Source organism: Sorex araneus, chromosome 2, assembly GCF_027595985.1.
Source record: "Sorex araneus isolate mSorAra2 chromosome 2, mSorAra2.pri, whole genome shotgun sequence".
In the NCBI taxonomy this organism is placed as follows: domain Eukaryota; kingdom Metazoa; phylum Chordata; class Mammalia; order Eulipotyphla; family Soricidae; genus Sorex; species Sorex araneus.
In genome coordinates this window covers 167,223,474-167,250,063 of record NC_073303.1, presented here as the reverse complement: position 1 = coordinate 167,250,063, position 26,590 = coordinate 167,223,474, and positions in this window count along the sequence as shown.

The following is a 26,590-nucleotide window of genomic DNA, read 5'->3' as shown; positions in this document are numbered from 1 at the left end:
AAGTATCTTACTGCATATTATGCTTAAAACAAATATCTAATAATTCAACTATAATTATATTTAATAATGTCACCTTAAAAGGTTTAAAACAAAATTTTACTTATATAGGTCAATATTGAAAGATGATTGGGAACTCTCCTCTAGCACTATCTTCAAGAACCAGGTATCTGAATTCTCAGAAATTGGTCTTAAGGGGAGATCTGTCTGGAGCAGAAAGAAAGTTATAGAATTGTGTGAATTTTATGCCTTTCTTTTCTGATCAGGTGCCAGAACAGTCACATAAAATATTGCTATTAAAGGAAGCATTAAGAAAGGCTAGTATAGAGGAAAATGAACTAAAAAAAGACACAGCGAAGAGATTTCCATTAAGAAAACAGCAATGTAAATATTAGCAGTAACTGTAGAACAAAGTTCCACAACTAGCTCAAATCCTTTAAATGTAAAGAAAAATCAAAGGTAATCAGTAACTTTGTTCTCCAAAAAGGTATTACTCCAAATGTACACACATAATCTGGCTTGATATTGAAAATAATTATGTATATTACTAAAATATTTAAAAAGATAATGAGTACACACCTTGTATTATACTATGTTTTGTGAACACGGACTGTGAGATGGAATTATGTGTTCTAGAATACTAAAACACATAAATGTTTTCTAAATCATTCCTAATCTTGAGAAATTCATAGAACAATTTTAAAGTCAACAGATAACACTCAGAGTAACCATAATGCCATGCATTTCTAACATCTATATTTTATAATGGACTGGAGCGATAGCACAGCAGGTAGGGCTTTTGCATTGCACTTGGCCAACCCGGGTTCGATTCCTTTGTCACTCTTGGAGAACCCAACAAGCTACCAAGCGTATCCCGCCTACACAGCAGAGCCTGGAAAGCTACCCATGGTGTATTTGATATTCCAAAAACAGTAACAAGTCTCACAATGGAGACCTTACTGGTGCCCGTTCGAGCAAATCAATGAACAAGGGGATGACAGTGGTACTCCACATTTTATAATATTATTATATATAATAATATTTTGTGATTTATTATGAATTTTTAAAAGTTAATGAGAACATAGTGTAGCAGAAGGTGAGTCAGGGCTCAACAACTCATATCAAAGAATATTAAAATAAAAAAGTTAATTACTCACAAGTCCTAAAGGAAGTGCTGAATTTATCTTGAAAAACCATACAGGGAGGTCAAGGCAGAGAGAAAAACCTGGGATACTTGGCCTTCTCTGGACGTGCAGGGGACACACATTACAATTCCCAGACTAGTGTCAGATTGGCCAATTCGACCTAGAAGAGTAAGGTTTTAGTAAACTTCAAAGGGGTCTTATGAGAAAAAAAAATAACACTCACAAAAAGGGAGGTTTACGGGGAGCATGAAAGACTGTTGATCACAAGGGCTATTGAAGAGGTCCCATCAGAAACTTCTATTTGCTGTTTCGTTATATTTGCTGTGTCTCTGGAGTCAGTTATAGTGCGTGCACTCAGGGGAGCAGTCAGCGCAAGTCTAATACAGCCCCCTCAGGTTGTCAAGCCAAACAGAAGAGATGTCAAGGCAGCAGAACCAAACAGAAGTATATCTAGATTCTTTTTATTTTCTCTTTGGGTCACAGCTGGCAATGCACAGGGGTTACTCCTGGCTTTGCACTCAGGAATCACCCCTTGCGGTACTCAGGGGACCATAGGATGCTGGGAATCGAACCTGGGTTAGCGTCGTGCAAGGCAAATGCCTTACCCGCTGTGCTGTTGCTCCAGCCTCAGTATAACTATATTCTTAAGGATATATTATACCATCAGAAATTAATCTCCAGATAAGTATTCCTCAGCTATCAAGAAATAATTTTGAGGAGTTAGAGAGGTAGCACAACAGGTAGGGCGTTTGCCTTGCACGTGGCTGACGTGGCTTTGATTCCCAGCATCCCACATGGTCACCCCTGAGCAACGCCAGGAGCTATTCCTTAGAGCGGAGCCGGAAGTTAACCCCTGTGCATTGCCAGGTGTGACCCAGAAAGCAAAAGAAAAAAAATATTTTTGAGTTTCTTTTTTTCTACAAACTTTATTTTATGAAAGCACTGTGATTTACAGTTATTCACAATTGAATTTTAAGGTTCAGAAAAGTGGACAGAAAAATCGATTTAATATATGAAGGGAATGGAGACTGGAGACCTTTTAGTGGGTAAGATGTTAGTTTTGCAAGTGGCTGACCAAAGTTTGATCGTCACCAACTCTGTGGTCCCCAGAGTTTCTGCAGCACAGAGCACCCCTGAGCACAGAGCCAGAATAAACCCTGAGGAGAGATTCATGTGGTACAAAAACATACACAATAGAAAGAAGAATGGAAGATAGAAGGGAAGGAAGGAAGGAAGGAAGGAAGGAAGGAAGGAAGGAAGGAAGGAAGGAAGGAAGGAAGGAAGGAAGGAAGGAAGGAAGGAAGGAAGGAAGAAGAAAGGAAAGAGGAAGGAAGAAAAGAAAAGAAAGAAACAAAGAGTTTTGAGGGATTACATTGTTATGTAATGGTTAACATTAACTAATTCCTATTTTTACATTTATTTCATCAATGTTTAATCAGCACTATTTAATCATCAATGAAAACTACTGGTGAAAAAGCATTAATAAAAAGTGGCAGCTACTGGTGAAAAAGGCATTAATAAAATAAGTTATACATGAATACAGAACACCATGTAAACAATGAATTTTACATCTCATGAAGGAGAAAAATACATTCGTAAAATTGCACATACTTTGATGATCGTCATGAGGTAGGAAATAAAAAGTAGGTGACATTGACACACATAGAGGTGACTTATGAAAGATGTGATGTTTAAGCTAGGGTAGGAATTAGGTGCGCAAAATATGATAAGACAAAAAGTTTCAGAATGGATAATTTATACAATAGGGCAAAAGGGGAAAGACCTGTATATTCTTTTTTTTAAAATTTTTTTAAATTTTATTGAATCACTATGTGGAAAATTACAATCCTTTCAGGTTTAAGTCTCAGTTATACAATGCTGAAACAACCATCCTTTCACAGTGCCCATATTCCACCACCAAAAAAAAAAAAAATACCACCAAAAACCCAGTATACCTCCCATCCCCCCCAACTGATAAATTTCACTTTACTTTCTCTTTACTTTGGTTACATTCAATATTTCAACAAAAACCTCACTATTATTGTTAGGAGTTCCCCAGTCAGACCTGTTGTGAAGAGATATGAGGTCACGCGGTTTTGGATTTCTGTATTTTAGCAACTAAGTTCAGGGAAATTTCTTCCAGATATTGGATCATTGCAAGCTTGTAACTCTCACCTGTGGTCCTCATAATATGGAGGTCGCCACGCCCTTCACCTCCAGCAAGGAAAAAGGTGAGAGAAATACCATTCCCCTCCTGGGCAGGCATGGGGCCGCGGCTTAGTTCTGTCTGGAGACATTCTGCAAGGAGCTGCCCATACCAAAAGTAGTTTAGCTGGCCTCTGGAGTCATGCTTGTGTAGCTGCAGAGAGGCCGCACACGTGCGGCCCCTGGGATCACATCTCGGCAGTGAGCAGGTCCTGCATACTCTTATACCATAAGAAGAATATTTCAGTTTGCATAATGTTGTTTAATTATCTTAGGAATTCTCTTTGTTCTAAGACATTTACACTTGCCAAAATTATGATACCTGTAAATGTTTCTTGCATTTCAAAATGCACACATTTTTTTACCACAGCACCATACCTATTCCCTTATTTAGAGTTCCCAAATGCTAAAGAAAATATTCAATAAATAATTTCACATTTCAAATTTATAACTCCTTCTTGTCAAATGTGATATATATGTCCCTAGAAATTCATATATTGAAAGAAACATTGTCATTCATACTATTTGAATATGATTACTTACAGTAGGGTTTTAAGAGATTAATTAATCATTAATCATCATCATCATCATCATCCTGTTGATTGTGGATTTTCTCAAGTGGTCTCAGTAACTTCTCCATTCTTCCTAGCCCTGAAATTTTAGAAGCCTCTCTTTGCTCATCCTTCCCAATGGTGCCACATTGGAGGCTCTTTCAGGGTCAGGGGAATGAGACCAATCATTGTTACTGGTTTTGGCATATGAATACACCATGGGGAGCTTGCCAGGCTCTCCCATGCGGGCATGAAACTCTTGGTACCTTGCCAGGTTCTCCAAGAGGGAGAACTAGGTTATAAGATGTCGGATAGCTTCTGGGAGCTTGGTTTTATAGTCTCTGGATGTTAGCGGTTGATGGGATTACATGGCACCAGGGGCAGTTTCTGGGTGTGACTGCCTAACTACTGGGAAATGGGGGATCTCAGTGGAAGAGGACCAGTCCTAATCTAAGCAGGCTTGGAGGTCTCAGCCCCGGGTCCCGCACACAGGGGTGCCTCTGCTGGTTCCTTCATGTGTGAGGTTCGTCTGAGCGTGTGGAGAGGGGCCTTGAGCATGGCTGTGGCTGGGTTCCAGGTTCTCCAAGAGGGATAACTAGGTTATAAGATGTCGGATAGCTTCTGGGAGCTTGGTTTTATAGTCTCTGGATGTTAGTGGTTGATGGGATTACATGGCACGGGGGACAGTTTCTCGGTGTGACTGCCTCGATTCTAGGAAATGGGGGGATCTGGGCAGAAGAGGCCCAGTCTCGATTTGAGCAGACTTGGGGATCTCAGCCCCGGGTCCCACACATCTGGGTTCCTCTGCCGGTTCCTTCATGTGTGAGGCTCCTTAATAGGAGATCATTAAGACTCTGATGCTTTGCATTGAATCCTAGCCATGCACTACCCTGGAGTGTTGTTGCCAGAGAGCCAAATAATTAGGCTGGTATCACAGGAGTGGCAGCCCACACTAAGCTGGGAAAGGCATAATGGATGTCTGTAGGAGATTAGAACACAAACAGGCAGATACAGAGAGAAGACAATGTGAAGACATTTATTTGCAAGCCAGAATAAGGCCTGAATAAATAGAATAAGCCCCCTGGATTGACACCTTCATTTTAAAAGTTCTACTTCCAGAACAATGAAGAAATCATTCTATTTTAATTTATATATTTATTTATATGGCAAATAAAGAACAAAAACTTGTATATTTCTGGTTCAAGTATGTAATTCCAAGATTATGTGCATTTGTTCAAACATTAAAGGAGAGCACTTTTTGCTCCAAATAATTTCAAATATGTAACAGCTTCATATTTACTTAGGTTGAGGAACATTTTAGAGGATTTACATATCCCTCTGGGAGAGCCCGGCAAGCTATCAAGAGTATCCTGCCCACATGGAAGAGCCTGGCAAGGTACAAGTGGCATATTTGATATGACAAAAACAGTAACAACAAGTCTCACAATGGAGACATTATTGGTGCCCGCTCTAGAAAATTGATGAACAATGGGATGACAGTGCTACAGTGCTACATATACATGACCTAAGATAATAGAACCTCATGCATTATATCCATTATTTATTGTGTTTTATTTTGGGTCCACATCTGGCTGTGCTCATGTCTTACCCCTGCTCTGTGCTCAAGAATTACACCTAACAGTTGTTAAATTGTTTTCCTTTTACTCTGCAGGCCCTGATTCTAATCTCTGCCACCACATGGTGCCCCTGCTACCACCAGAGATTTCTAGTGAGCACAGAGCCAGGAATAGCCGTTGAATGCTGAGAAAATGCCCCAAACTTCCCTCCCTGCCCAAATAATGCCTCGATAAACAAAAACATTTAAAAATATGTTTAGCATATAATAAATCAATGTGCTCACTACAGTTTTCCAAAATTCCTATATAATTTTGCATAGCAATTTTATCCCCTCAATACCTCTAGGAGTGACTAATGAGAACAGAACAGGGAGGAAGCCCCAAATGCTGCCACTTGAAGCCAGCAAACCAAAATAATCACTTGTATCACTTGTAGTCCCGTTGATCTTTGATTTGCTTGAGCGGGCACCAGTAACATCTCCACTTGTCCCTGTCTCGAGCTAGTGTAGCCCAATGATACCTGCTCGCTCCAGGAATAGAAAGAGCTTCAAATTGTTCACCCAGAGATTTGACGAAGAAATCTGACCATCTAGTTGGTGGGCGGCCACGAGGTCTTCTGATGTCCCGTGGAATCCAGTCTGTAACAGCTCTAGTCCAACGGTCGTCTCTGAATCTCATTACATGACCGGCCCATCTGATTTTTGATGCCTTGGCAAACGAGACAGCATCCCTAATTTTTGACCATCGACAGAGATCAGAACTCCGGATTCCTTCTCTCACTTGAGTGAGACATGATATTCCCAGCATAGCTCTTTTGATTCCTCTTTGGGACAGCCTAATAGCATTCTCATCCTGCTTGTGTAGGGCCCACGTCTCTGAGGCATGTTAGTGCAAGTAGAACTGTGGAATCAAAAAGATGTGTCCGGAGTCGGAGGTTCTTCATTCTCTTAACCACCTCTTCGATGCTCTTGAAGGCATTCCATGCTGCTTTCTTCCTCCTGCGCAGTTCTGGCAACAAGTCATTCCTCACCTTGATTTCTCAACCCAGGTACACATAGCTGGTGCATTCGGATATGTTCATTCCATTGAAAGCAAATGAAGCTTCAGGGACCAATTCGTTTTTCATGAACATCCTCTTGTTGAGATTCAGCTGCAATCCGACCTTTCCACAATTGTGGTCGAAGTCGGCCAGCATTTGTGCCGCTTGGCTAATGTTTGGTGTTATGAGAACGATGTCATCAGGGAAGCAGAGGTGGTGTAATTGCCGACCGTCTATCTTCACTCCCATTCCTTCCCATTCCAGTTGTTGCATGATGTTCTCAAGGGCGGCACTGAAGAGTTTCGGTGAAATGGTATCAACTTGTCGCACCCCTCTCTTTACATCAATGATCACTTACTTGTAGAATGGTGAGATCCTGGTGGTGAATCCACAATACAGCTCGTGGAGGATTTTGATGAACTGAGTTTGAACGCCCTGTTTGACCAAGGCTTCAAGGACCGCCTCAGTCTCAACAGAATCAAAGGCCTTCTTTAAGTCAATGAATGTTATAGAGAGCAGCATCTTGAACTCTCGAGAAACTTCAATGAGTTTGGTCACTGTGTATGGTCTATCGTGCTGAATCCTCTTCGGAACCTGGCTTGCTCACATGGCTGACCTTCATCTAGTGTTCTGCCTATTCTATTCAGGATGACACGAGTGAACAACTTATAGACGAGAGACAACAGGCAGATTGGGCGATAGTTATCGATGTCATGGATGTCTTCCTTCTTGTACAACAGAATGGTCCTACTGGTTTTCCACTGGGACAGAACCTTGCATTCAGACAGGTAGCGTGTGAAGAGTTGGGCCAGTGTATTGATGAGTACGGCATCAGATTCTTCAGGTGTTCGGGTCTCACCTTGTCCAGTGAGTGAGCCTAGCAAGCTACTAGTCTCGTATATGATATGCCAACAACAGTAACAACAATTGGCCTCATTCACCTGTCACCGAAAGAGACCCCAATATGGCAGCATTAAACTAAAATAATAATAATAAAAAACTAAATGATTAACAAACCAATGCCTAAGAAAATTTAAGAATAACAGAGAAATTAGTATATTAGTGTTCACTATATTCACTGTATCATTGTATCATCGTCATCCCATTGCTTATGAGATCTGCTAGAGTGGGCACCAGTAACCTCTCCATTGTCGGTGTTACTGTTTTTGGCATATCGAATACTCCACTGATAGCTTGCCAGGCTCTGCTGTGCAGACAAGATACTCTTGGTAGCTTGCCGGACTTTCAGAGAGGGCCAGAGGAATTGAACCCGAGAACACTGTGTGCAAGGCAAACACCCTAACTGTTGTGCTGTCGCTTCAGCCCTCACCAGCATTACTGAACTGTAAGTATAAGATCTCTGTAGAACTTTTTCTCTATTAGCTAATCATGGATAGGATGTGATACAAAATCTGTGACTTTTGTACATACGAATATTACAAGTGATTTGTTAGAGTAAAATTCAACCTTGAAACACCCAATGGTGTAACAAAAATCCAATGTTATTTATCTACTCTTAAGCTGTTCAAGTAGTATATAAACAACGATTCTTAAGAGAACTTATAACACATTAAATCAATAACAGGGTTAAGGAATGAATGGGAGAAATGTAGGAAAATTGCTTTTCAGATATTAAATATAAAAAATTCACACTGTAACAAGAGAAATTAAGATGAAAACCCTGGAAACACAAATGATAAAATAGACTGAGCCCTGTAATGATTTATTCAAATAATATCAGTTTGATTGTGAATTGGTGGGTTTTGTTTAAAACACTGAAATTGCAGAGAGGAAGAGAACAAGTAATAAATAGAGAAAAGTATTAAGAAATAGAGGTCAAGGTTAACACTGATTCAGTGAATCTTAACTCAACCACAACTTATTTCTTTTGCTATATGTGTTTTAGTGGTAGGCATTTCAATAGCACAATAGGCTTAAAGGAGCTTGTCACTTAATGGGGGAATATAAAGTGTTGAAATAATTTGATGCTTATCAAAATAGACCTATGTACAAAAGAGATGACTCTCACTTAAGATTTGTAAATGTGCAGAAAAGACACTGAAGGTAGAAACGCACAGATGCAATAGTATAGAAATATAAAAAATAAATTGTGTATATTGGGTTTACAACTAATTCAGTAATTTTTGTATATTAAGAAAAGAATTTTGATGAGAAATTTTCTTAACTATCTTTTTAGAAACATATTATTGCAAGCCTTATGAGCTTAACATTTTTATCCCTTAAGTACATTTATACTAGACTCATCAATTAAATGATTTTTTCTTTATATTAAGAAATGAAAAATTTTTTTGTCCTAATTGTTCAGCTCTTTGAAATTTGACACATATAGGATGTGTCTATTCAGATTCATTTCTACTCCTTCATTTTGATGCCAATCACATACTATATAGAGCCCAGAGATACTGGCTGAAAAATAAAGGGGTCATATAATTTACACATAAATTATGTCAACCAAGCTTACCAGTGACATCTCTCTGATGATAACACACTATAATTATTGTATTTTAGCCACTATTATCTATTCATCTATGCATTTCTATAGTTAACCCAGGTTTGTAAGATCATTGAGATGACTGTTAATTTTGTAACAAAACAGTAGAATAAGAAATCAGATATTCCTAGTTTTGTGCTGGAGCTGATTTGTAATGCTGACAGAAGCAAATTGAATATCCCCTTTCTAGAACTCTGCATTCAGTAACATTGGCAAATTGAAATTGTCCATGGTGAAAACATGCACCCTTAGAAATTAGCAAATGAAATACCACTTTTCTTTTCTTTTCTTTTCTTTTCTTTTCTTTTCTTTTCTTTTCTTTTCTTTTCTTTTCTTTCCTTTCCTTTCCTTTCCTTTCCTTTCCTTTCCTTTCCTTTCCTTTCCTTTCCTTTTCCTTTCGCAGAACCAGTTAGAAAATATTAGCACAGGCTGGATATTAATTTATATGTAGTTTTCACTATTGGAAGAAAACATATTCTATATTTTTAGAAAACCTAGACATATCATGGAAATGTCTCTATGCTTAAACTTAATAACTGATGAGGATTGCTTGATTTCATAAATCAATGATAAAGTATTTTTAAAACCCTTACTGCTAACCACGGAAATTTAGCTTCCAACATAAAAGAACATAGTAGGTAAGGAAAATTTTTATACAAGGAGATGGTAACAGGAAAGGCCTCAGTTAGGAGTCAGTGAGAAAGCGGGTTGAAAAGCAAAACAGAAGGTGTGAAGGGACCCTGTTAGCTCTATTCCCTCAACGTGGGCAATAAGGATGTGAACAAGAACCATGCATGAAATATAGTTTAGCCAAATTGCATCTCAAATGGCAAACATAAAAAGACAGACAAAATCAAGACATAAAGTCCTCTTTTTGTAAATGGCAACATTAAATAGTTAAATTTATCAGTAGTTTGACTGTGGCAGTCAAGATCTGTTCCATATTTTAAGTTACTTTCAATTTTTTACATTAACTTATTGGTTTTTCTTTCAATGAGTCATGAGCCAAAAATAGAAATTAGCTGAGGTAATATGCAAAGCCATTTTAGAACTATATTTTTAATGAAACATTAAATTTCTGGTTCATTAAACCTATCACTTTGTTTTGTGGCCATGATCTGTGGTGCTTATCGATCAATTTGCTAAGGGATGCTAAGGGATAGAACTCATACATGAACTGGGTTCCAGCTCTTTGAGTTATTTTCCTGACCCATCAAAGGTCTTTTTTAAATCAATTTTTATCAATTCAGATACAGAAGAATAGCATAACTCAATCTGTGAGTTAGTAAATGTCAGCAGATAAAAAATAACCCTGAAAATTAGAATTCATGTCAAATCTTTAACCTTTTATTAAAAGGTGTTCAAATCTTTGAACTTTTGTCATTAAAATCATATAAAATTTGGTTTTCAGAATATGTAAAAATATATTGATACATAGAGAGAAAATGCATTTGTTTTTTAGATCCCATGAAACATATCTGTTAGACTTTGAGACAGTACCTTCACCCTTACATGGTACCTTTCTCTATTTTATAATATTTATGCAAAATTCTCTTGGTTTTATGAATATAAACTCTGCCTCTTCACAGATTTCTAGAAAATTTTCATATAAATACCATTTTAGTTGAATGAGTTTGAGAAAACCACAAAAAGAAGAAAGTTCCCTATAACGTTTTTAAAATTATCAATTTTATATTTCTAGAAATATTCTGAATGGACTAAAACTAAGCAAAGTGACACTAATGTCCATTCTTATAGTTCTAAAAATGAAACAAAGGCAAATAAATGACTTTTGTTTTTCTACACGAAAAATAGAAGAATCTGATCTGGAAGATCGGTATTTCTACCACCTAAATTCTGATCAGTCAAAGGAGCCTATCATTTAAGTTTTCGTGTGAACCACACTGAGTTTCACAGTCAAATATACTTTCTAAAGGAAAGGCATAGCATGTCTGTGAATTTCCACAATTTGTCTGTATTCTGTGTATTAAGCTGTCAGGGACTATCTAAATCACTTCCTATTCTGTCACTCTCTCTTCGGACAACATCCTTTGAGACACAACAGCATTCAGCAAGGACCTCTTCCCCATCCCACCCACCCCCCCAGTCTCAAAATGATATGTAAATCCTGCAATTCATCATGCTCTGTGTAGTACAGGTTTAATTCTTCCTCCTAGGCCTCAATCTGCTGAAACATTACCCTGATATACAGTACAAAAGCAGTAACAAAGATGTTCATATCAGGCCATTGTGGAAGGGTGGCAGGCAGAGAAATCAATGAAGCCTCGGGGACAATAGCTGGAGTTTAAACAGGCTGCTGAAATTTGCTAAGACGCAGACAAAGGGCCCACGCTGAAAAGGGGGCTGCTGTGGAATTCCTTGGCCTCCATTATGCGCCTGAAACAATCCTTACTCAGAGAGTGGATTTGCATCTCTAATAGAGTTCAGGCTCTGTTTGTGAAAGGCTTTCGCTAGGCCTGACCCCGTGTCTCAAGAGCACATTGATACCCAGCGCCTTGCCTGGGTCCCACACCACAGAGAGCAGTATCATGGGAAAATGCACTAACTTAAAAGAAAGCAAAGGAAGGCAAGAGGAAGGGAAAAAATTAAAGGCTTCAGGCAGTTTTGGTGGTACTTAGCAGTGAAAATTACTTTGGCAAATAATAGAACCTACTGCTGGTAATTACTGCTAACAAGCTTCCCCCATCCCAAGTGTGACACTTGGGTTGATGTGAAAAAAGCTGATATAGGCCAAGCTTATTAAGCTTGAATGAAAGGAACCTTTTCCCTATGAAAATACAGCAACTTGGGAGCTTGCAAATCTTGTAATCTAGTGTTACCAATTATTCAGCAAAACAGAAAAATGGTGCTGCAATATTTAAAATCCTTCTTGGATTTAATTCAGTGCCATGCCCTAATCCCAAGCAACTGTAGTCATGAACATCCTTGGTTTCCTAAACATGTATTCTTGGTTCCAAACAAAATATTGTAGGTACTTAGTCTTTTACTTTATGCTTGAGACCGCTGGGGAAACCTTTCATACCGATGCCTGCAGATAACCAAGCAAATGTTGAAAAAGTAGTAGAATCTTAAGGCAATAGAATCTTGTCCAGGCTTTTTCATACCTGACTCTTTTTAACTCCAAGTTAAATTTGGTTTGCATTGTCATAAAATGTTAACTTCACTGACTTCAAATTTGCTTGCATTGCCACGTGAAAGTGAGCACATAAAATTATAATCTATGTTGATTAATTAATCAAATGTGCCTTTTCTGAGAAAAAACTTATAGTCCATGGATACAAATAAGTAGTAAGTGTTAAGGATCTCAAATGTGTTTTATTTACTGCTATATTCACTTTATACTAGAAGAGATCATTATTTCTCTCTTTAGAACTCTAGCATTTGTTGGAAGGTAAATATTTTCTGTCTGCAGCATTGGTTATATGAAAGATAAATGTTTAGTTCAGCATTTTGAATTAAATTTCATTAAAAAATCAAGTACATCCAAAATCATTACACATTAACATTTTCACATATTTTATAACATTAATATTGACTCTGGTATAAGTGGCATCTTTATCATCTAGCAAAGTGCAGACATTTTAAATATAAATTCATAAAACCTATTTAAACCAAATTATACATTACTATAAAAATAAAAAGATTCAATTACAACTCAATTTTAAACTTTGCATCATAAGTTTTGATTAATCATTAATTCATTGCTTAAATATACCATTTGGATATTTCCAATAATTCATTAATTTTGTAGTCTAATTATATTAAGCATATGGCAATATTAAAAATGATTTTATACTTTATCATTTAAGAGTTAGAAAAAACAATCTGTATTTAAAAATTGACATTAACTTTTTTTAATAAATAGCTTAAAACATATTTTTTAAGTGAAGAGCAATGTACTAAGGTCAAGCAAGGAATAACAGATTTGTCTCAGTTATTTGAAATACACATATTGGTTCTAAATTCAATTGTGTTTTATAATTACAAAGTCTTTAAATCTAAAGACCTTGTAGCAAAACATTGATTATTCATACATGGAACATTGGTGCCATATTTTATACTTAGCCAATCACTTAGCAATATATTCACCCAGTGATCAGAAAATTGAGAATAGATTTTGAAAATTTTTCATTGCCCACAGAGTACACTTGTGACATTTCAGTTAAATAAAACTAAATAAAAAAATATGAAAGATCAAGGTAAAAAACGTTTGCATGTGAAATTTGTTATGTTAACTTGAAATAATCTGAAAGATTTTGGGCTCATATTTCATTCACTAAATTTATATCATTCTTTAATAGGCTGTTCTATGTGGTCTTCAGAGAGCTGTACTGCTCTGAGCCGGACCAACAGCTTAACATCTTTCACAAGCAAATAGAATTATTCAGGAGAATGCTGTTCATTATTAGTGAAGTGAATATAGCAAAAGTGACAAACTTTTTCAATTTAGTGATGCATTTTAAAAATACAGTCTTCAAAGTATTCATTTTAGGGGCTAGTTTAATAGTACAGTGGCTGGGTGCTTGCCCTGAAAGCATCCAACCTAAGTTTGATCCTGACATCCTATGTATCCCCAGAGTCCAGCGAAGAGTGATCTTTTAGTGAAGAGTCAGGAGTAAGACCTGAGTGCAACAAGGTATAGCGCCCAACCCCAAAATAAATAAGTAAAAATTCAATTTAATTCTCAATCTTTGTTAAATGGTAGAGATTAGTTTGGTCAAAAGCATTGATTCATTTGATCGCCTAACAACCCCCAGGGCATTCGCCTTTCACTTGGTCGACCCATGTTCGATTCCTCTGCCCCTCTCGGAGAGCCCAGCAAGCTACTGAGAGTATCGCGCCCACACGGCAGAGCCTGGCAAGCTACCCGTGGCGTATTGGATATGCCAAAAACAGTAACAATAAGTCTCACAATGAGAGACATGAGAGACGTTACTGGTGCCCGCTCAAACAAATCAATGAGCAACGGGATGACAGTGACAGTGACAGAGATTAGTTTGCAATATCTAAAGAAAAATGATCTGATATTGGCCCAATAATTAGTGGGAAAGGCATTCTTGCAAATATTAAGGAAATTGCTGAAAATATAAAGTTTGTCTTTCCTCCATTTTTTAATTAATAATGTATATTTCTTTAACATATCTTGTCTAAATATATGGGGAGATGTTGGAATAAGCAATGACATTATCTTCACCTTGATGGACAGTTATAAGGTTAAGTCTGGGAAGAGGTAGTGCAGAGGATAAGGCAGTTGCCTTCTTCTATGCCAGGTGACTCCTGTTTGATCCTCTGCTCACATAGGGTCTCCAAAACCTCCAGAAGTGAACCCTGAGCTCAGAGCCATGTAAGCCCTGAACACTGCCAGGATTGGCCCAATCCCTGTCCTGTGTATATTTGTAATAAAAAAATATAACTGATAATGAATACTGAAATGATTAATATCATAATAAAGAGGATTGATAGTGAATATCAGAATGAAAATTAATTAGCAATGTGATAATGGATGTTCTAAGGTTGACATTATTAATTCAATAAATGCTGAGCATTTTCTTATTACATAGGAAAAAGTGTAAATAAACATATGAAAGAAAAATAAATGATGGAGGGAAAGAGAGAGGAAAAAAGAACTAAGATTAGAGACTATGAAGTATGAGTAGATAGGCAGACTGTGTAGAGAAGGCAATTCAACTGAACTGAAGGGTGAGACGAAAAGGGATAATCAATAAAGTGAAAGAATAAGAAAGCAAATATACACCTCATCAATATGAACATTTAGTATATGACTCAGGTAGTTCTATATTCACCCATACACTTACAAGAAAATGCTAAGTATTGTTAATGATGCATTTCACTTAAGTTGTAATTCCATCTAAGACTTCATCGAAAAGCTATTTTAACACGTTTTATTTTATTACAGAGAAAGTTTATAGTTAAAAACGGTCTGGTGGGGGAAATGAACTTCCCCAAAGACTATTAATACATTGCTTTGAAGAAAAAACTATGAATTATACTATAATGAGTTTGAACAATATATAGACACAATAAAATGCTGTGACTTCTCATATACCTTATTATTATTAACTTAAAGGATATGGCAAAAAATTAAGGATGTATTTGTTTATAAAAGTGAACATAAACATTGACCTCAAATACTTTTTTTCTGCACACATAAGTGACCAATGATGGTTTTAAATATATGATAATACTCCATATGACATTCAACATATTCAATACATTTTCCTAAAACTCTGGAGCTATGAAATGATACGAGAGGTGTTTCCAGTGACTGAAAACGGGAGTACACTGGGACTTTCACAGACTCTGAAATGAAGTTTGATTTTTTCACACCATGTGGTATCAGTCTTTTGGGTTTTATAAGTGTTTCTTTGCTTGACATCTTTTTTTTTTCCCTTCTTTCTCTCCCACGTTAGGCTAATACTTTAGGTTTTCTCTTTCATGACTCTAGTGTTTGTTGCTTCAGAATTATTTCCCTCCCTTATTTCCCAATCACTGGTACAGCCTCTTAATCTCTTCTCCCTTCTCTGTTTACCTGAACACACCTGGATAGAGCATCCCTTAATTACCAAGTGTTGAAATTCAGTTTCAATACACATGTGATAAACTTTCCCATCTTCATTTTGCCTTCTGAAACATGTTAATGCTCCTGAAGCAAATAGTCAAAGCTCTTCAAAAGAGAAAGCAAATATTCTTTCCAAACATATTCTTACTCTATTCCCCATTAATTTATCACTGTGTATCATTACTTCTCTACCCATCATTATTACAGAAGATAAGTGCTATGCCATGCTTAAATATGTACTGTGAATATATTCCAAATCTGACTATTTTGCTTTACTTGAAAGTTTCTTCCCATTTCTGCATCTCAAACTTCCATCATGGGATGTGCTCAGATATCTCCTAAAAACATAAGTAACTTCAGTGCCTTGTGTTAAACAAATAAGCTTTATTATTATAATGTAGCACTGTAGCACTGTCATCCAGTTGTTCATCAATTTGCTTGAGTGGGTACCAGTTAACTTCTCTATTGTGAGACTTGTTGTTACTGTTTTTGGCATATCAAATATGCCATGGGTAGCTTGCCAGGCTCTGCTGTTAGGGTGCGATACTCCTTGAATATTTTAAGTTAGATTTTTAATACTTAAGAGTCCATACTAACTTCTCCTATACTAAAACTAAAGTAGCAGTGAGCAAATTGGATAGTTTACTTAGCAATAAAAATGTGCTAAAGTTATAAACAAAATCATATTATCAAAACATTACATTTTTAATTAAAACTCATATTGCCTTTAATTATACTGCCTTTAAGCAAAACCCAAATATATATACTTTTTAAAAAATAATCAACAAACTCCAGAATTGAGCTCCCATATAACCCAGCAATTCCACATTGTGTGTCTATCCCCAGAATGGGAGGAAAACATTCATTCAAAAGAACATATGCACGCCATTATTCTTTCCAGCACAAAAATTAGAATCAACCTACATGTCTAGTGACATATAAGTGGATCATGAAAATGTGATATATATGCATATATATACATACACACATACAAAAAAAACCTCTTGTATACATGTATACATACAATGGAGTACTATACAGCCGTAAGGAATGAGGAAATAATGCAGTTTGCTGCAACATGGATGGAACTGGAAGACATGATGTTAAATGAAGTAAGCCAGAAGAATGCTACACAATTATGTGTGGTATTTAGAATGACTGAATGAGGAAGTGCAATGTTTTAGAGGGAGTATGCCCAGATCAACCTTGGCCCCAAAGTATAGGGAGAAGAAGGGAAAAAAGAGTGAAGGAGAGGAAGAAGAGAGAATTGAGATGCAATAGGTGCCACATCAGGAAACTAAGGTACAAAGGTGGTGTTAAGGGATGATAGAACCAGATGTATAAATCACAGAGTCAAAAGCACTGGAATCAAGAGACCCACACTTGAACAACCAAACTTAGAAAGGTGCTTATTAGGAGGGAAGATTGGGGTTGGGGAGGGGATGTAAGAGTGTACCTGGGAGCATTGGTGAAGGGAAGTTGACAATGATGGTGAGATTGGTGTTCTAACACTGTTATCTCAAGAACTTAACAATGAATAGCCTTCTAAATAACAGTGCTTTAATAATAATAATAAATCATGTCACTGATGCAGCAATTAGATGGCAGTGTTGTAAGTGCCCTTAACTGAGTTCAGTTCTTTTTTAAGACATAACTAAAACAGCTTAAACAATGGAAAACTATTTTCAGTAATGGATAAAGTTCAGTACTTTGAAGCACTTATCTCCAAATTAATACCAATTTAAAATATTTCTGTTAATTATTGTCATATTAAAAAACAAATAAATTTCAAGACATTAGAATAAATATGGAAAATGCTCTAAAACTAAGATTTCTTCATGTATGTTTCCAAAATGAAATACTTCCATATTATAGAATTTGACATTTTTGCAATAAGATATGGCAATTGTATACAACAATTACGGTGAAAATTATAAAAGATAATTTCCGAGAGAATGAGTAGTATACTTTGGTAGATTGTTCGCCCTCAAACTTTTTACAGAGAAAATTTTACAAATATTCTGGAGTCAAAAAATATCTAACTTTTAGTGGTTATATAAATAATTGCACATAACTCTTGATTTCTTGCTATGTTGCCAAACTAAAAATGATTTTTAATTTATTTTCTTAGATATTAGAATATAACTAACAATATGAAGACATAGGTCACTGTCACTGTCATCCTGTTGCTCATCGACTTGCTTGAGTGGGCACCAGTAATGTCTCCATTGTGACACTTGTTGTTACTGTTTTTGGCATATCCAATATGCCACGGGGAGCTTGCCAGGCTCTACCATGTGGGCGAGATACTCTCTGTAGCTTGCTGGGCTCTCCAAGAGGGATGGAGGAATCGAATCTATAAAGACACAAATTTAAATTTTTGTTACTATTCATGGCACTGTAGAAGTGATTAGTATAATAGCAAAAATGGGCAAGAGGTTTTCTTATTCTTTAAAATTTTAAAGAATATCTGGGCATTTTCCCATTGTAACTAAAAAATTTGTGACTAAAATTTTTCACCTATATTATCAACTTGTGTAGTCAATGAAACTTGACTATTGAATAAAAACAAATCTTGAGTATTTTCAGAAATACAAAAATCAAAGTTTACATTTTCTCTGGTTTTAATACTATTAAACTTGTGTGTAGTCTATGAATTTCTATATAGAAAGTAAAAACATTTTTACATCCAGTAGTGTGGTCATATATAAAACTTTTATCATGATTTTCATGAATCATAGCATAGTTGATTAATTTTCAATGCTTAACATACTTGTATGAAAATTTGAGAGAAAACAGTATAGCCTTGCTCATTTTCACACAAAATTTATAATGATATTTAATGAAATAATTAATTTTCAAAACTAGTCTAAAATGTAAAGATACATATTTGTTGGATCCAATATAGAATAGCTTAATCAAATCACTTTTGTGAGCATTGTAAAAGTAAAATGGAGTAATGTCTTAGGCTCCTACAAACATTTTAAATATTGTATATTGGAGATATTTTATCTTTTCTACAAATATTTTAAATATTTTATACTGGGGCTATTTCATCTGTTCTTATATAAAAATAACAGCAAACATTGTGCACTTAGGTTTTACTGTAACAAAGAACAAAGGCAAAAATATCTGAACTTGAATTTTTAGATCATAATAGCCTCTTGTCTCCTTGGTGTTTCTTTTATTTTCCCAACTGGGTGACTTGTTGAAGGGAATAAAGAAAGAAGGCTTCATACAGGGGAAGCCACCGATATCATTGGCAAGTGAAGCTCACGACAAATGAGATATTGTACAGGCAAACACAAAATGAGCTTTCACGCAGGGTTCTGTCACTGTCATTCAGCTTTGCCTGAATGGATAACCCTCTTGTGATTTATCTTCCATTCATCAAGTCAATGCATGGTATCTTTTCAGTTGTGATGGATAAGACCCTACTAACTTGACTACTGCCTGCTGAGCATTGTGGGGCCTGAGAACTGAACAGGAAAAGGATCCAACCTTATTTCATTCATATATTAAGTCGTTCTCAGTAGATCTAAGTACTAAAATTTAGAAAGAGTCTTGTTTCAATTTTTCTATTGGTCTGGTTCAGAGAATAATCAAGGATCTATCCAGTTGCTTTCAGTTGAAAGCAAAATAGTAATAAGGAATTCTAGTTGCTTCCATAACAGGTCAACTGGAAAATAAGCAATCAATTTACAGGCAAGCAACTACTATTCCATTAGACCTAATTCAAATTGAAAGATATTTAGTTAAATCCTTTCAAATTTTTATCATGAAAAAATAAATGCATTAGATATGCTCTATTGTCCATATTTGGTTAAAAAAAGGTGTTATACTTCTTTACAGTAGTTAGTCAAATTGATTTATTTACTTGTTTATACTTTAATTCCTAGAATAAATTAGAACAGCTCATTAGTATTTAAAAGCAAATAAAAATATGAGAACAATATAGTGGATGAAAAATAGATGAAAGGTGGGAGAGAGAAAGGAAGTTGACTAACTTTGTATACTGCATCTAGGATTTGTAGTGTGGACAAACATTTGTAAAAACTGTTTCTCTTCTATAATTTAATAAAAAGTGACCTGGAAAGCTTCTGAAATACTTATGAATTTGATAAGAGTAAATACAGAGCATCTCTATAAATCTCCTTAATAGATACTATAGGTTTGGGTCCTCTAGAAAGTAGTTTTCTTTTTCTCTCGAAATTAAAAGCCAAAATTGATTATTTTAGTTCAGAAGTGAAGTTTATTATAACTGCCCTTTTATCTCCTTATTATTTTTTTGGTACAATTTTCCATTAGTGTTCTGAATGTTAGTTATCCTTTAAATGAGAAAATATATCATTGAATGTCCTTGCTTCATCAAGTCAACACTTCAAAATGCCATTGTATATATATATATGTATATATATATGTAAAACCCTTACAATAGTATACATAATTTCAAAGCTACAGATATGGAAAATGAGTAATACCTGCATTGAGAAGGGATCATTAAAGTTTTGTAGTATAAAAAACAAAGTATAAAAAATAAATAACAAGCATAAATATGCACACACTATAAAATAAATAACAATATATTATTTCTTAATGGTATAGAGATTAATATCCTTATGATTATTCATCTTGTACAGTCATAAGAGATGCTTAAAAGTTGATTTTCATGGTAACACAATCATTTCCTTTATTTTTACATGTCATTTTAATTTTTGAACAAGAATTTTCTAAAATCATTATATTTATTGCATATCTAAAAGAACATTAATGATCCCTGAGCACAGAGCCAGGAGGTAAGTCCTGAACTCCAATGAGTCCGGTCCCAAAAGTGAGTGCAAGCAACCCCCCAAAAAGAAAAATATAAAGAACACTGGATTACTAGTTCTTATGAAATTTATTAACAAGGACTATTGAATTATAAATATGGTTTATTTATTAAATACATAAAATAGTGGTGAAATATAGATCTTCCATATTTCCATGAAGGTGCAATCTTTTTCCCTAACTATGCCCTTTGAAGAGTTAGCTAATTTTTCAAAGCTGGGACTTGAAGAATCAGATGTTCACAAGAACATATTATATGACAACGTTATAAAATGAAAAGTGTCCCAGAAAGATGTTGGGAAAGAGTGAGTATGTTTTAAACTTTCCTGAATAAGTTGTTCTTCTAGTTACATTTGCTCCAAATTTTCACTTTTTGTTCACTAAATAGAGCATATTTCTTTAGGAAAAACTAAACAAAAATAATTCTTTTGATAAGAACACACCAAATGTATAAAGTATTTTTAAAGACATATACAGTGACACTGCTAACACATGCTGAGTTTATTGATTCTTTATTTATCTTTTTTAGAGTTTTTAAAAGTAATTATTCAAAGAGTAATTGTAGGGGTTGTTAAAATTGTAAGGGTTTTTCATTACCTCTTTTATCACCATTATATCTGATAAAATTGTAGGGTTTTTTCATTACTTCTTTTATCACCGTTATCTCTAAAAAACTGTACAAGAATAACAACAAGCCCCATCAAAAAATGAGGGGAACAGAAACTTCCTCAAAGAAGTAAAACAGAAGAATAAAAGTTATATAAAAAAAGTGCACCATTAATTATCACGGGGGAAATGAAAATTTAAGCAACAATAAAATTTCACCCTACACCAGTGAGATTGATGCATATCACAATTAATAGAAAAAAACAACTGTTTGCATGGATATAGGAGAAAGGGGACTCTTATTCACTGCTGTTTAAAATGTTGTGTAATATTGAGCACTTCTCAAAAAAAAGAGGAATTGAGTTTCCATATCATCCAGCAATTCCATTTCTTGGCATCTACCCTAAGGGCCCCAAAATCTATTCAGAAAACACATTTGCTGTTCTATGTTCATTGTAGCAGTATTCCTAATAGTCAAAATCTGGAAACAACTGTAGTGTCTAGTAACAGATGAATGGATAGAGAAACTATGGTACGTATGTACAATGGAAAACTATTTGCCTTTAAGAAAAAAATAAAATAATGCAATTTGCTGCTATGTGGATAGATCTGGAGAGCATCATGGTGAATGAAGTTAGATGGAGAGGCTGAAACACAGAATGATTGCTCTCATATGCACAGTATAAAGAAAAACAAGGGAATAAAGAATACCCCAAGACAACAGGAACTAAATAGTGATTGCCAATAGAAAACTTGGTGGGGGTGGGAATGAAGGGTGTTTTAGGGTGGGGGAGTTGTGTGGAGTGGGGGGACTATGATACAAAGACATTGGAAAAAGGTGGAGGGAAGCAGACACATAAGAAGGGTGTGGTGCTGCAATATGTATACAACAATACCAATAACACTTTTGTAAAACATGATGCCTAAAACTAAATTTAAAAAGAAAACCAAAAAAAAATAAAAGAAAAAGGTGAAACTAGAGTCTGTTGGTAGTATTTGTGTAAATTGTGAAATAATTAAGTAGACTTTACCAACCTAGCTTCAAAACAAGATTCCAATATCATCCTGGCATCTGAATCATGCCTCTAGTGTTTATTTTATTATGAAAGGGGATTATTGGTGATGAATCACATTGATCTGACTTGATTTTGATTCTATGGGACTTTTTTGTTGTTTATTTGCTTGTTTTGTTTTGTTCTGACAGTACTTAGGGTTTGCTTCTGGCTCTGAGCACAGGGATCAATCCTTTTGGTGGTGAGGGTATAATATTCTGTGCTGGGCATCCAACCAGAACTGGCCACAAACAAATGACTTACCCCTGTTGTTAAATTGATACTTAAAGCGTTATTTTTTGCATGATTTTTCCCTATTATTTGGAATAGAAAAAGTATTGGCTAGTCTATTTTGGGAGAATTGGATTTTAAATTCACTTGAGAGAATAAAACTACTAACATCTACTCCCTCCACCACACGGACTGAAACTTACAAGTGTGTTGCTTTCAACTTACTTTGTTAATATATATTTAGTGCTTCCCAAATCCCAAATGTGTCCTTAATAAGTTAGCAAACATCACTGAGCAGTATACAAATGTCTTCATAGCCGCAGGCCTATGCTCTGTGTATGGAAGGAGACTCAATTAAAATAAATATTAAAATTATAATTAATGCCAACCAAGTGTTGAAAGGATGAGTTATTTCAATGTTTTTGTTCATTTTTCCACTAAACTATTCTTAAAAAATTCTCAGTGCTTTCAATTTTTTCTTATTTCATTTTAGTTTTGAAGCAAGATCATTTTTATTGAACAAAATTTGCGTAGAAAGATGTCAGGAGAAGAAATGAGACATCCACGTTCAAAAAAGAGAACACAGGCTTGTCTAGCGTGGAAAAAGCAAAGATACATGGAGACAAACAAGTGAGATATGTGTTCATGGGGGAACATGGGCCTGAAGAGCAAGCTTGATTTCAAATTTTTTAAACAAAATCATTTGATCAAAGTAATACAGAGTGATAATATAATCAGAAAGGCCAAGTTTTAAGTATCTAGACAATTGAGTAAAGAAAACTGAGATTGGGCCAAGAGCAAGAAGCCCAGTTTCTAACCCAAACTTCACTATTCATCTATTCACCAACATGGTGACTCCCCCATGCTGCACTGGAAAGTAAATGAGGACTAGTATTAACTGGTCTTATACTAGAGAGCATTTTTTCATATCAATTGACAAAATATTTAAATGTCGAAACTATTAAGAAGTATGCACCTTGCCAAGCATCTTAGAGCCATGTCTGGTGATAAGTGCATATGTGCACACATGTACACACACACATTCACACACAAACTAGGTGTATACTATGTGTATGTTTATTGAATAAGGAATACATAGAAAACATTTTAACTAATTAAACTCTTATTTTGAAAACCTAGCTTTTTAAATGCTTGGAATTGCAATTCAAGTTTAGTTAGAAAAAATATGAAAGTTAGTTTTTCCTTCAACTGCACTGAGAATTCTTTCTTACATTTTATTTCTCCCAACATGATTTTAGTAAAGGGATGGTGTTGAGATAAACAAAATCTATGTGTTTTAATGATAATGATGATAATGCTATTAATGTTCTTTCAGGTGGCTCTGAAGCTCTGTTTATTTTGCAAAAAGGCTCAATTGTGTATTTTAAAATAAGTATCCTGCCATGTAATATATTCAGAACAAATGAATATTTAATTCAATTGCAGTTGAAGGACTAACATGCAATCTTTACTTAAATTTATACACTTTAAACTGTTTTGCTCTTCTTGTGACCATATGTTAAATGAGTAATCTATTTTCTTCTACAACCAATTTTTCTTCTGTTCTGAGAGATGGACAAGGTAAATATTCAAATGCAACTTATTTTCTGACGAACTCTTCAAATAGCTAAGATCTGGCAACAGGATGTGGAAAAACAAAGATGAAAATTCTGAACTTGGTTCTACTGTCACTTGAGTTCAGCCTAAATCTCACTTATGTGATCAACCACGCATGTGAACAAAAGAGACATCCTTAGAAGGAAGGAGGGGCTTTTGATTGAAATCACAGAGGGAAAAAGAATATAGCTTGAGAAAAGAAAAAAGGCAAGAAGATAGGTGTCAGGGCCCTGTGGGTTTTGCTAAACGGAGATGCCCTCATGCTTTTTGCAGCAATTCTTTTCTTCTTAATCTCTGTCCTTTTTCAAAATGCATTAAGGCCAATCCACAAATCTCTTATAAAAGAAAGTTTTGTATATTATTGATGTCTGTGGGAAAAAAAGTGCCCCTGGGGAGGCTTTACTTAGGAATGCATTTTAGAAGCATTTTCCGAGGGAAACGGTTTTTAGGGAGATCTTGCTTGTCATTAATTATTTTGCCTGAAAATGTGGAGCTACATATTGGATGCTTTCCTCATCTATCATAGCATAATACAATTCTCAACAAATTAGTTCTCCAATTATCCAACCAGCCAAAGGATATAGAGTTCTCAAATAAAATATCATGATATGAAGAGGCCTCAGTTTGATCTTTTCCCTTTAGCTACTATGAAAAAAGAAAGGGTATGTATTTAAGAGTAAAACTGAAAAACTATTTTTAATTAAGCAATATTTTACCACATGTTCAATTTACATTTACCATATAAATATAAGAAAAATGTAAAAGTCAAATTTATAGTGCAAGCAAAAAGGGGAAATTTATTTACTGGCTACCATAGTCAATGATTATCCTACTCAGGCTTGTAAAATCAGAGTACACCCTAAAATATAGGCACAAACACAATGTATAATGTCTCCCCAAAGATTCTTCCTCAGCAAATTCATTCACGACTTAGGTACTGGCTTAGTTCATTTGCATTGTGAATTAACTACAGTTATTAAGTATTAAACTTCATATTCTAATTTTATTGATCAAAGTTATCCATATTTTTTCTGTTTCTACTTTATTTATGTGAGCACATACCTTGTCACTATTATAGTCACTAAACTTTAGTAAAGTAGCTACAAATGTGGAAAAATGCAAATAGAAAAATTAATTTAATATTACAAGTCAGTTAACACTGTTAATAATCATTTATATATTTAATGTGTTGGATAAGTCAGAAGAATATTAAAACATCAAATGCAAAATTAAATCCTCTGTGTGTATTAAGGAGTGTACGTGAGGGAGTAAAGAGAGAAAGGAAAGGTGGATTTTGGGAATTTTTATTTTGTTTGTTTGGGCCATAGCTGAACTGACATGATCAGGGTCAGTTCCTTGATCTGTGCTAATAAGTGACCTCTAGTAGGACTGGTGGACAATATGCAGTTCTGGTGGATTCAAACTCAGTTCAACCACATGCAAGGGAATCACCTTCGCCTCTATGGTACTTCTCCAGTACTCCCCATTTTAAAACCTGCTTTATTTTGACATCCCCACAAAAAATGTAGATTATCTATATTCATCTAATTTTGTGAAACACTCGATAGTATTAAACTATGAAATTATAATTTCCCTTTTATTAATTATGTAAAAGAACAGTGAAAAATAGTATAGGGGCTGGAGAGATAGCACAGTGGGTAGGGCGTTTGCCTTGCACGTGGCCAAACCGGGTTCAAATCCCAGCATCCCATATGGTCCCCTGAGCGCCGCCAGGGGTGATTCCTGAGTGCATGAGCCAGGAGTGACCCCTGTGCATTGCTGGGTGTGACCCAAAAAGCAAAAAAAAAAAAAATATTATAAAATGTTTTAAGAACTCACATTATTGTTCCCAAGTTATATTATTAGTTGACAGTGTGGAGAATCTGCACAGTAGCCAAATTACTTAAAGCCAAATAATCATAGAAACATATAGAAGAGAATTTTTTGTAAATGAATTGTCAAATGTTGACTTCCTGGTAGTTTCAATCTTAACTCACTTAATTTTTGGTTTGTTTTGTTACATTTAGCAGTACTCAGGGTTTTCTCCTAGATTATTCTTTGCCATGCTGAGTGGACCTATGGTGTTCCAGGGAATGAACTGGGATTAACTGCACGTAAGACAAGTGCCCGACAAGTGTACTGTTTCTCCAGCCCCTTAACTCACAAATTTAATAACTTTTAGCTAATTATATTGACATATCAAATTAAATTATCATTATTAATTCTACTAGTGATCCAATATAAAATCTTAAAAGTAGCTACTCAGTATGAAGTATCACATGGATATTCTCTATTTTTTAACTGATTATCTTTAAAATTCAAAATATACTACTTCAATTGAGTAGTCACTTAGTATAAGGGAAAGTATAGCATGTGTCTATGTCCTGAGAAACTTTTAATGAATATTGTTGACAAAGTTTATTAAAAGAAAATAATCAAACAGGTACAATTTTTCCCCTAGAGTTTAATATGATTCTAGTACCGTCCTTGTCACTTTTTGTGACTATCTTATTTTTATTGATACAAGAAACTCAAAAGTAAATATTACTATCTTATATCACTGAAGAGTAAAAATATCCAGTATTTTTCTCTGGATATTCCAGTGATAGATGTTTTTCTCTATTGCCACT